The following is a 12,963-nucleotide window of genomic DNA, read 5'->3' as shown; positions in this document are numbered from 1 at the left end:
CAGGGAGCAGACGAGCACCGGGGCCTCAAAGCAGAGTCCCCGATGATCTGCAGATGCCTGCTCCGGCAACCGGTTATTAGAGCTGTTGGGATCAACCAACCTGCCGTCACGGCCAAAGATAGAGTTTACCTAAAGAGTGAGAGGGGCCCGAGCTGTCAAGACCCATACTCCACACCTGGCATCAGCCCCATCCCCCAGCTCTGCCCCACGTGTCATGTGGCCCGATGGGTGTAGCAGCACTTGCTTGGGGGCCATCAGTAGCAGTCCAGCAACTATGGGTGGTGCTTTGCCAGTCATAGCTTTGAACCTGGCTTTGCCAAATCAGCCATCCATATTTGAAAGCCATTCAAATTTGAGAGGTTTGTTGGTTGAGTTCCATTTTATTTAATGGTGTATTCCCTCTTGTTATACTGTTTTCGGCTGCTTTGTGGTGTACGGTGCTATCGGAAAGGCACACTGTTGTACTCACCAGATCCTGCGGATACTCTGGATTGGGACAGTGGCCTTGGATTTGCTCCGGTCTCGTGTTAGGATCCTGTGATTGCCCAGCTGTGCTCCGAGTACACCTCCCTGTGTGTAGTAACCTGTCTCCTTGCGGGTTTATGAGTAAAATGGAGGAGGAGCCAAAGACAGTCAAAAGGAAAAGAAGAATATGCCCAGGACTTTGAGGAGAATAATTCTAGAATGAACATGGTGTAGATTGTGAATGAAAGCATGGGCTCTCTTGTGTGGGAGGACTGATCCTCAAACGGTAATATCTGTGACGAGCAAGGACTAAACTCACGAGTAATAAAGACTACCGGTAAGTAATCAGGACATTACTTATGATTGCGTGTAAGTCTTAAGAATAATATGATGTCATTCCACAAGAACATCTTACAAGATCACGGTCCTGCCTATGTAGCAAACAGGCTGTAGTGCCATTTACTGTGTCGTATCAGCGAGGCAGGCCATGCATACAGACCTGTTGGCATGAAAGGTTCTGAAAAAACACTTTTGGAGAAATCCAGTTCCTTTGTGATATTTTAACATTATTCTCCCTCAACTAATAAGAGCATGTGGGTGTGCAGAAGAAGAGGTGAGATGGTATTCAGGCACATGTATGGTTTTATAAAGATACCAATATTCAGGCACATGTATGGTTTTATAAAGATACACAACAGTAATTTGTTTGGACATGTTATCTCTTTGTTAATAAAGAAAACACATTAATGATCTTTTCTTTTTTGTGTACCTTTTCTATGCGCTGTGAAACAGAACAAGGTTCGTATGATATGTTCTTTCAGTCTGCCCTCAACCCCAATTATAGTCGTTTTCTCTTTTCCTGGTAGGAGTCGAGTAACGGTGTAGATAAGTTTGGGACTTCATCTCAAGTAAGCCAGCATCCCGCCTACAGGTATAAGGTAAGTGCCCGCTGGGAAACAACACTAACCCTCCCACAGGCTACAAATCCCCACTGTTTGGCTTGTGTTTTACGAATGAATAATCCTGCAGCCTATTGCCTCCTTAACAGACGACTTATTTCTGGGGTTGTGATTGGGTCTCAAGGTAAGTCAGACATTCTAATCACTTCTATGGAGCAAGGTGGAAAGGGGGTCTGACTGTGCAAATGTTATCTCTGTCACCTGTGTGTAAATATATATAGGTTGTCACTAGGTGGCGAGTGCGGATTCACTCATTGTCACCACAGGTTTAGCTGCTCTCTCCTGGAAGCCTGAGAAAGACATTACCAGCCACACACACACAGTGTCAAGTCAATGGAAAAGGTGGACAATGAGTATGTAGAGGAACAGAAGGATTGTTCCCCAGCTGCCCTAACATCAGTAATCCTAAAGTGTTCTTGATATGTCCCAACCACCTAGCTCTGCTCTCCATAGGTTCTTAACTCCAGCACAGATCCGAGGTAGACTACTGCATTGGAGTTTCTATGCAATCTTGTCCATTAAAGCACTGGTCTTAAAACAGCCGAATCCATGACCCGGGTAACGCCTGTCACCAGACAGAGTGGCGCTAGTGGTGCTCCTGGGCCCAGCCTCAACAGAGGCTTCAGGAAGTTGTTTTCAATAACTTGCATCTCACTAAAGTTGCCATAACCCCAGAGTTCTGCTCCATGGAGCGTGCAGCCACTGCTTGTCGTTTATCAATCTGCAGTATTATACTTATTGTTGGCAGCCTGCTTTTTCTGTATGAAACTAATCACAAGTAAAGTGATACTCACTCTGGTTATCTGTTCTTCCAATTTAAGCAAATTCTCGAAGCTACACCCAGAAAATTATAGCAAGTAACACGCTCTATTTCTTCATCGTTAACCTTCGGTTTCCTCTTCAAAGGCGGTGAGGGCTTCATTGGCATAACTGATTTTGCTCTTGGTACTGATGGTCAAATCCCTCATAATGCAGGAACATTTGAATCTTTCTAGCAGTTTGTGCATTGCATTCTCTGCCTTCGATAACAGTACCACATCATCAACAGACAGAAGGATCTGAACACCTTTGCCTGGATGATTGGGTCATGCAGAGTAGCTTCCAACAAGTGCTCAGCCACATCACTTAGGAATAAGCAAAACAAGAAGTGGGGCTACAAGATAGACCTATTTTGCTCTTTTTTTGATTGGGAATAATTCACTACATACACCTGGTGGTCCATATCACACTCTGGCCATGTTACTGTTATGTAAACTCGCTATAGCCTGGAGGGCTGCATTATCAATTCCCAAGGTCTGAAGGAACAGCCAGTTTCTCACAGGCGACAAAGTCAAAGGCTGACATCCCAGGTCAATGAATGTAAGGTACAGAGAAGCCTTCCTAACTGTTGGCCTCTTGCGATTACTTAAAACGGTCTTTCAATGGAACCCTTCACATGCCAGGAAAACTTTGGTACATACACTGATAATAAGTCGCCTGGACTATGGTAATGCCCTTCTGGTGGGAATCAAAAAAGCCGCTTAGCCAGGTTTCAGATGGTGCAGAACTCTGCTGCTCACCTGGTCCTGAATCTTCCCCACTGCTCCCTGTCGGCGCCCTCTCTCCACTCCCTTCACTGGCTCCCGATCAAAAAGCGTGCCCTTTTTAAACTTCTCTGTCTGGTTTGTAAGACCCTGCCCGGAAATGGTCCACTCTACCTTAGACGCAAGTTGCAGCCATACATCCTGGCCCGTCAGCTTAGATCTAGTGATCTATTACTTCTGCGCCCCAAAAGCATTCAAACGACCACGTTCGGGAGCCGCTCCTTCTCATTCTTGGCCTCCCATCACTGAAATCAGCTACCCCTATCTATCCGAGCTTGCTCTGTCTTTACCACTTTTAAAAAACCTCTGAAAACATGGTTATTCACTCAGTAAGCTCTCCATTTACAGCGTGACTCCCCCACTGCAAAAGTGTCTATAGATCCCCCCGGGGATGATTTGTGTGCCTAACAAATGGAACCAATAAATTAATTAATAAATTCGAATTAACTTGCGGCAGATACTCCCTGCGATATTATCTCTCTTTTTTTCCTGAACAAACAAACACAGAATAAGATTGTGTGACAAAATGAACTTGTTTCTAAAATAAGTTCCATGTGAACACTTGTAAGCTGTAGCCATGATATGTACAGCTGGCTTGTAAAACTGTACATTAACCGCTGGGGGTACTGTGTCTTTCAAACTGGCAGACACCACACATTTAGCCAGGTCCTGGGCAGCGTAGCAGATCGGGGCTCCCTTCCATTTGATATTGCTTTATTTCCACCCCTGGATTCTCAAGGCTGTATACTAGTCCCTGTTGAGTTTTATTTGCATCAGAGGAGAATGCTCTTTCGCTGAATGAACCTTTGCTCAATAATCCCACCTCTGCAGTCAGGGGGTGGGAAGGAGGGACTTTCCTTCACTGTGCCCAAGGACCTTTTCAGTGTTTTTTTCTGCCACTTTATCCTGTTCTCCCTGACTGTCAAAGTTCTGCTGAAGGTTCATTTGGAAAAAGGAGAGCCTGTTGGTAGCCTGTCTTCATTCTGAGCCACAACCTCATCCACTAACGATTTTACGAAGAGGGTTTAAACTTGGAGTAAGTTGGTTGATTACTTCAGATGAATTTAGATCAAAGTAGAAAAACGGTCTCACTTCGGAATGCAACGGTCTCCGTAGTGTTCTGTTTTAAGGTGGTCACTGTAGATAGCTTGGTTTCTCATATTTTATTACCACATTTTTCAAAAATAACCCTGAATAATCAGTCTCGTGGGTCTGTTGCCTGCTTTGTCAACATTGGGAGCTATTAACATGATCAGAATGGATGCTTATGGCCCCACCAGAAGACCCCAATGCAGTCTTCGGTCAAAATCACTGGTGTAAAAATGACATTTCAAGGCAAGTCGTTTCTCAAATCTATGATTAAAAAGCATGGCTAAGAAAAATAGAAAGCCTCTAATATTTATTTATTGAAGCTGTTATTATTTATGACGCTTATTGGCCAAGTGTAGACATTCTGCGTGTTCACTATGATGCCCATATCCTACTGCAATGAATTATTTGTTCCAAAGTATTTCTGCTTTGTTTTTATTTCCAGCAAATGCCATTTGAAACGAATCTTATTGAGATGGTGGAAGAATTAATCCTTTAAGAACTGGATTTTTCAATCGATGGAGGTAAGTGGTATAGCAAAAAAATAGATGTTGCTAGTACAAACTTAATTTGCTCATCGTTTAGCAAATGTAACTTAAATTGACACGGCCATGCATTTGTTTAGAGGGTCATAGAGGCTCTGAACGATTCATGTTACATTTTGCCAAACATAGGCTGACGAAGTAAAGGTTTGTGTTGGAACATTTTTTTCCAAAGATGCTCAAATGCTATCAATTGACAGGTGTAGCTTCAGTAAAATAAAGGAATAAACATAGCAGACACCAACCTCCCCTCATCCCCACCGCCTCCCTCCCTTATGGCGCTGCACTATAGTCCACAGCTAGAGTTCTTTCCAGGAAGCTGCCCCCAATCAGAATTTGGGTGTAAAATGTATAGGGCTGATCTCCCTAAGGTTTCCTCCCCCTTCAGCCCTTGGGGCGTCGTACTCTCGAGAGTCTCAACGTAATGGGACATTTCAAGTCTTGGAATTCCCCATTAGGTGAGAAACTAGGGGGTGCATTCACTCATATGGTGAATGTCAGTCTCTTCATTGCCTGAAGGTTCCAGAGCTGGCAGGCCCACAACGCCATATCAGGGGTGTGCTTTTCTTTCCAGCGTACTACAGTTTCCTGTTTTGCCGCAAGGAGCATGTCAAATATCAACATTCAATTTGTTTCCCTCAGGCACTTGCAGTATTTTTGGACGCCGCTCCAGGATGGTCACAGCTGGATCCATTGGCATAGACAGGCCCACCACTTTTTGTATATGGCTAAGGACATCCTTCCAGAACATAGTCAAAACTGGACCTACCTGCAAATGTGAAACATGGTGCCCTCACTATGACAGCCCCTCCAACAATTACAATCTGTATGAGAATAGATACGCTTCAGTTTTTATGTAAACATGTACCAATCATATATGATTTTATAACATGTCTCTCTCCTCTGGACACTATGAATAATTTTCCCAATATCTCTCCATATCCTAGTCCACTCGGACTCCTTAATCACCATATCTGATATGTCCTCCCACAACTACATATAGGACCATTTGTGTGTGGGTTTTGTAGATGGCCGAAATGAGACCCTTGGTTGACTGGCAGGTGGGGAAGAGTTTTTTGTACAAAGTGAGATTCACAGTGGCCACATCTTGTTACTAGGCTGCGTGGCCCAGTGCACAGTTGCGAAAGCTCTTGGGGACGAAGGGATATTGGCAATGTCTGAAAGAGGCATAATAGGCTTGGGAGGTTAGTTATCTTTACATCCTAGCCAAGAAATGAAAGAGGACCTCGGGGCATCATATCAGTGTCCAGTTCCTAATCAGAGATGGGTAATTGGCTCGACCGTGCGTGGGCACAATCCTTAAAATTTCCTTGCCCAAGGCAGGAATCACTCTGCACTTCCAGTTGCCAATGATAGATGGAGCTTAAATACACTTAAAGGCACAGGGCCAAGTGGGAAAACCCAGCATAGACACCGTCAGGCACAGGAGAAAGGAGGCAGATATTTGGGCCTCTATGCTGCTTGTACTTCTATGCCTGAGCTGTCAAAAAATGGTGGTCCTCTATAGCACACGGGTAGCCCTTTGGTCTGAGAACCATTAAACGGTCTTTGAGTTGTCGCCACAGAATAGAATAAATTCAATATGATGAATGTCAGCACTAATCGGTGAAATTTTAATTACGCCCACATATTTGGTGCAATTTTGCGTACCGAACTTTTTGCAAATTTACTGAGATGATGCCATTTCCTCCTTCGGGTAAGAGACTTCTGTTCAGGAAGAAATCGTAGCACGAGATGTATCGCGTGGGCAATTTGTAAGCGCGAGCGACAGTCCTCTGGACGCAGCCATTCAACAAACATTTCATAATTAGTTTCGCACACCCCCTAGATTTAAAGGGCAATAGTTTTACAATGTTGCACCTGTTTAATATGTCTTTATTATATTCTGGAAAAATCAACACACTCTTGAAATGGACAGCCTTGTGTGAATCTGTGACTGTTGTGTAACAAGAGGGAGTTAAAATGATATCATTAACTCTTGTAGCAGTTACAGTTTTGCACAGGACGCTGTTGTGAAACTAAGCCATGTAAAATATGTCACAGAGATTCTAATTAAGACTGTGCCTGGCATTATCTTCCAATGCTAGGCATTATTTTCGTGTGGGAAGTTTTAATTTGTGGGATAGAAACAATTGTGCAGCTGGAGACATTGTCTAGGATCTTTCATGGAGTAATCTGTTGGACTCATCATGTCCACAACTGTTGGTGTTGAGCCCGCATTAGCATTAATGAGAATATTTTCCTCTAATATCTCTGGGGGAATGTGGGGTGGGGGGGTAGGGATCTAATGCTTCCTCACTTAACACTGAGTATTTACCCCAGTGTCAAATATAATGGAATTTATTCAACTGTTCTTGCTAATGACTTGTGCTGATCCCAACCATTGCACCAACGAATGTTTTCTGTCCGCGTTCATCAATTTATTTGGCCTCATGATGTCTCATGGACAGCAAGGCAACATTACCAGAAGTTGGTTCCTTTTCGGCCCCTGAGAAATATCTCAGATAGGACTGTGGGCAGAGATTTACCTGTTCTTGGTAAATGCAAAGTCTTAGTTCCAATTTGGGAGGCCGAGGTGCCCAAATGGATCCCTGTATAACTTGATTTAATAGGTTCAGACATTGCTGAGTTCAATGGGAATGAGAATTAGCCAGGCTCTTTTTTTATTTTGAAAACATATTTTATTTCGCCAATTTGACTATCACAATGCAGGGCTCTGTACTCCAGAGACGTCTGCCATATCAATCATACATATACAGGCAAGCAAATGACATTTGTATATGAAAAATCACAATATATAACAAATGCATATTTGATACAATTAGTTTCCCCACCCTTAACTCCCCCCTCCCTCCCCCAACTCCCCTGTGATCGCACTACTTCCGCCTAATCTTGTTTTCCCGCTCCCGCCAACCAAATATCCCACCCTCATGGCTCGCACCCCCACGTCCCCCCCCTTGGCCACTGGACCCTACGAGCAACTACCCCAATGTAAGGGGCTCCGCCTCCACCGGCGGCTCTAACCATATTCTCCGATAGTCCGCCCATCGTTTCCAGATCTTATACTGTTTGCGTGGGCACCCCTGGAAAGACGGGCTGCTCCAGTCCCATACAAAAATCCAATCCATTCTTCCATACAGTCAAGGAAGGGGCTTGTTTCGCCTTCCACTCCTTAGCAATATCCCGCTTAGCCAGCGTAAACCCCAACAACATAAGATGTCGTTTGTAGATATTGCCCCGTATGCCTTCCATGACGTGAAGTATAGCCAGCCGCGGCGTTCGGGGTAGCTCCCACCCCAGCACCTCTGAGAGGCATGCAAATATTCCCCTCCAAAAACGATCTAAGGACGTGCACTGCCATATAGTGTGCAGGAAAGTGCCTTCCTCCCTACCACAACGCAAACACTCCGGGGAAGCAATCAATCCCGCACTCCACAATCGTGTTCTTGTAAAATAAACCCTTTGAAGGTATTTAAACTGAACCAGACAGAGCCGCATGGCTATAGCCGTGCCCCTCGGCGATGCCAGTGCCTCCGTCCAATTCTTTTCCTCTAGGGTGCCCACGTCTGCCTCCCAATCCCCCCGAAGTTTGCGCAGTGTGGAGGAACAGTGTGTGACCAGGGATTGATATATCTTGGAGATCTTTTTATCCTTCAGGTCCCCCATAAAGACTTTTGCCTCCAGTGGGCTAAATTCAGGGAGTGACTCCAAACCCACCAGACTAGGTGACAGGGCGTGACGGAGCTGGAGGTATCGAAAAAATTGCGCCCGTGGCATATGGAACTCCCTCTGTAGATCCTGAAAGGACTTGAGTGTCCTACCCCTTATTACATCTCCCAGTGTTGAAATGCCAATATCATCCCATCCCTTGAAGCCCTGTAGTGCCACCAATTGGGGCAGACACCCATTATTCCACAGAGGGGTCTCCCGAGTCAAGGTGTTCCACCATCCCCTCCAGATTTGAAACACTATCCGTGTGACCGGTGGCAGCGCACCTCTCAACGGTGCCGAGTATAGGAGTGTGTGTAGTGTGTGACGCCCCATAAGCTGCCGTTACAGCACATATGCCGGATCTCCCCTATCCCCATACCACCATTCATTAAGAACCAGCAAGTGCGATGCCTGGTAGTATGATAAGATATCCGAGGTCACAAGCCCTCCGCAATATGTGGACAAAAAGCACGTACGTATTGCCACGTGTACCCTACCCCCTTCCCACAAAAACTGCCCGAGCACAGAATTCACCAGCCTAAACCAGATAGGTGGGATCCGGTATGGGTGGTTCTGTAGCTGATAAAGGAGCCGAGGGAGCACCACCATCGTGAAGATTGCTGATCTTCCAAACAGTGTCAAGGGCATACGGGACCAAGATTTAATGTCTGAGCGAACTCGCTCCCATACCAGAGCCACGTTCCGTTCCCAGGAGATTGCCGGTACGTCTGACAGGAATACCCCCAAGTACTTCAGGCCCCCCACCGCCAACTCAACTGAACCGAGAAAGTCCACGCACCCACTCTCGTTCGTTCTCCCAGAGCCCACAAGGTGGACTTGCGGGGGTTCATATGCAAACCCGACGTTTCCCCAAAAATCTGCATGATGCGCAGAAGCCGCGGCCCTGTCCTGTCCTCGTCATCATCCGCGTATAACGCGATCCGGTCGGACAGACCCGGGGCCCATTCGAATCCCCAGTACCCATGCCGCCAACGGCTCCATGGCTAGGGCGAAGAGGTACGGAGACAGGGTGCACCCCTGCCTCGTACCCTGTCCTATGGAAAAGGTGGGGGAGGACGCGCCAGCCACCCGAACCGCCGTTGTGAGCTCCGTGTAGAGGAGCGTTATGTATGAGAGGAAGCGGGGACCAAGATTAAGTCTCCGTAGCAATGCAAAGAGGTAAACCCAGCTGAGGGAATGGAACGCCCTGTCCATATCTGCCAGGAGTAGAGCCGCCGGCTCTCCCGTCCTCCGTATGGCCGCCACCACAACGTGCGCTCTCCGTATGTTGTGTCTGGTCGCCCGCTGGGGCATAAATCCTGCATGGTCCGGGTGCACTGAAGCAGTGATATGGGGCAGAAGACGATTTGCCAATGCCTTCGTCAGTATTTTAGCCTCCACGTTTAACATGGATATGGGGCGATATGAGGCATGTTGATCTGGGGGCCGACCGGGCTTATGGAACACCACCACTTCCGCGTGCCTCCAATCCAACGGGAGGACACCCCCTTTCCTGGCCTCCTCCACTACTGCTTGGTAATACGGGACCAATTGCATATTATAACGACGGAAAAATTTGCTAGGAAACCCATTGGGTCCCGGTGCCTTACCCGAGTTGAGCTCCCCCAACGCCACACCCAGCCCCTCATATGTCAATGGGGCTTCCAACTTGTCCTGCACCTCATCTGGCACCATTTTGGGAGGCAAGTCCGCGAGGAACTTATCAATGGTGGCTCCTGGTAAACATTCCCGCGGGGCGTACAATTCTGCAAAATAGATGGCAAAGCTCTCAGCTATGGCTGGGGGATCCGAAATTGGCTTCCCTGCCGAATCCAAAATACCCGGTAGATCCTAGGCATGGAAGGTACCCTGACAGAGACGGTGCAACATTTTAGTAGACTTGTCCCCCCATTGATATACTCTGCTGCGCGTCGCCAACCAGATCTGACATGCCTCATCTAGCAACAGGGCTGCACAGGCCTATTGTGCATAGAGCAATTGCCACACGTTCTGATCCCTCCCTACCCCCTGACACCGACGCTCAAGTGCCTCCACTTCTGCCTCTGCATGAATCAGTTCCTCCCTGCACTTCCTCCGGGCCGCCGCGCACCAAGATATATCAACTCCACGCAAGGTGGGCTTCATCGCTTCCCACAAAGTCGCGGCGCCAGTGACTGATCCCTCATTGTCCGTCAGATACCGAGCAATCGCCTCGCTCATATGGGACCCATACTCTGTATTTTGCGAGTGCCAAGTGGATAATCTCCATCGAAACGGTTGTTTCCCCCTACCTATATATATCTCAATGGACACCGGAGAGTGATCCGAAAGGCCGCGAGGCATAATTTCGGCTGTCGCCACCCTACCCACTGCCGCCCGAGGAACAAAGACATAGTCAATCCTAGATAGTGAGTGATGAACCGCCGAGAGGTATGTGTATACCCGCCGATCGCCATGCATTCGTCGCCATACGTCTCTCCAATCCAAACCCATAACTAGCGAGTGTAGTTTTGTGGAAAGACCACTCCCTAGGCTACCCCCAACTCTAGTCCTATCTTTAGTCAGGTCCATCACATCGTTCCAATCCCCACCCACCACGGATAATCCATCCGGCATGTCAGCCCACAAGGAGAGCAGTTTCTCAACCAGGTTCCATTGTAAAGGAGGGGGAGCATAGACACTGCCCAGGGTTAGGAAATCCTCCCCAATTCTGCCCCTAATAAATAGATACCGCCCCTGCGTATTGTCCCACTGTTGTACGTGTACATATGGAACCCTACGATGTATCAAGATCGCCACTCCCCGTGAACCCCTTGTAAAGCCAGTGTGAAATACCTGCTGAAAGCCATACCGTTGTAAGCAAAGGGCCTTTGTACCCAACAAGTGGGTTTCCTGTAGCATTAAAACATCTGCCCTAGCCCTCTTCGCCTGATGAAGTATCGCCCCACGCTTGATTTAGTCCAGGCCCCCCCACACATTCCAACTAATAATACGGAGACTGCACGGGGTTAAGTGGCTATTATTTGGCGTTCCTGTCATGAGATGGCGCACGTTCCAGCCCAGCGAGCAGGGAATCGTGGCGGCGCAGATGCGAAAAACAAGTGTCCAGCAGAAGACCGGTCTGAAAACTGAAACAACCCCCCCCAACAAACCCCCCCCACCCCGTACCTCAAAAAACTCTGAAGTATCTGTCGTGGCGGAGCTGGGCCCCAATCCCCAACAGGGGGATGAAGCCCGCCCCGACCAATGGATCCCCAACTCACAGCCCATATCCTCTGAGCATGTCTCCAACCCCCACGGTCTTGGCGGAGAGACCAACCCACATCATAAATCCCCCTGATGAAACAGCTACCATTTCCCCACAATGCCCCATTAGCGTCCTATTTTAGGGTTCAAGAGTTTGGCGCCCTGAGGTAGAGCCCCCCGAGAGGAGACACTGCAGGACCGGGAGCGCCTCAGGGATCTAGATCTTCTGCTGCTTTTCTGGTGCAGGCCTGAGGGCCCTTCCAAGCCACCCCGTCTGATGACGAGTCAGACTACCTTCCTGGCGGGGTATGCGGCCTTACTCGCACCGTCTCATCTGTCCACTTGAACACTTCTCCGGGGTGTTGAAGAAATGGGTGCGGAGAGGAATACCACCCTAAGGCGCGCCGGATAGAGCAGGGTATACGGGAGCTTAAGGTCTCGCAAGCAGGCCTTCGCCGCCGTGAATGATTGACGCTGCTGCTGAACTAGTCTTGTGTAATCCGGAAATATAAGAATGCAGGCATTATTATAATGCAGGGATTCCTGCGCCCTAGCTTGCTTCAGGATAGCGTCCTGGTCGAGGTAATTTAACAACTTGGCGATAATGGGCCGTGGGCGAGCCCCCACCAGGGGTTTCTGCACTAGTGCTCTGTGAGCCCGCTCCACAACAAAACACCGGGACAGGGCCTCAGGAGGAAGCCAGCTCTCCAGCCATTGCGTCAAGAATCGTTACGTGTTGCCCTCTTCGCAGCCCTCTGGGAAACCAACAAACCAAAGGTTGTTGCGTCGAGCCCTCCCTTCCGCGTCCTCCACACGAAGTGCAAGGCCCTTCTGGACTGTCTCCATTTTAGCAACCTTCTGCTTCAATACTGTAACTTCGTCCTCCACCCCCGAGATCCGGGACTGTGATATGGGTCACCGCAGAGCGCAGATCCTGCCTCAACATCATGACGTCCGCACCAACCGCCCCAATTTTCGCGTCCAGCATGTCCCTTGACTGGGTGATGGCTGCCAGGAGAGCTGCATTGTCCAGTATAGCCCCCGGTGGGCCCCCGGAGGCCCCTGCCACCGTCCCCGGACATGTGAACTTGTCGATGGGGCCTTGCTTGCTCGATCCGCCACCCCCCTTGTCCCTTGTCATGGCTGCCCCCGCGCAGTACCAGGGGGAGCCGAGCAGGGCACAGGCGCGAATACCGCCAGCTCCCACGGTCCGACCCGGCCGCCGCATGGGAGCCGGTCAGCAGACGCTACAGTTCCCCCCTGCCTATCAGATCTTTGCAGGGCCCCACCTCTCCAGGGAACCCAAGTTCATATATAAATTCAGATCCACTGCCAAAGCCCGGTCGC

General features: G+C 48.5%; 1 long non-coding RNA gene across 1 annotated transcript in view; it reads left to right on the top strand.

Annotated features, from left to right (window-relative positions):
- The first annotated feature begins 1,331 nt into the window (after positions 1-1,331).
- The window catches only part of LOC146810534 (uncharacterized), a 31,735-nt gene continuing 20,103 nt past the window's right edge, over positions 1,332-12,963 (top strand). Inside the window, exons 1-2 of the long non-coding RNA XR_014966609.1 lie at positions 1,332-1,403; positions 4,542-4,620. This is a non-coding gene — a long non-coding RNA (uncharacterized LOC146810534). The remainder of the gene's footprint in view (positions 1,404-4,541; positions 4,621-12,963) is intronic.

The sequence above is a fragment of the Triturus cristatus genome, chromosome 7 (genome assembly GCF_964204655.1).
Source record: "Triturus cristatus chromosome 7, aTriCri1.1, whole genome shotgun sequence".
Lineage (NCBI taxonomy): Eukaryota > Metazoa > Chordata > Amphibia > Caudata > Salamandridae > Triturus > Triturus cristatus.
Note: the sequence above shows the minus strand (reverse complement) of the source record. Positions and strands in the feature narration are given on the sequence as shown.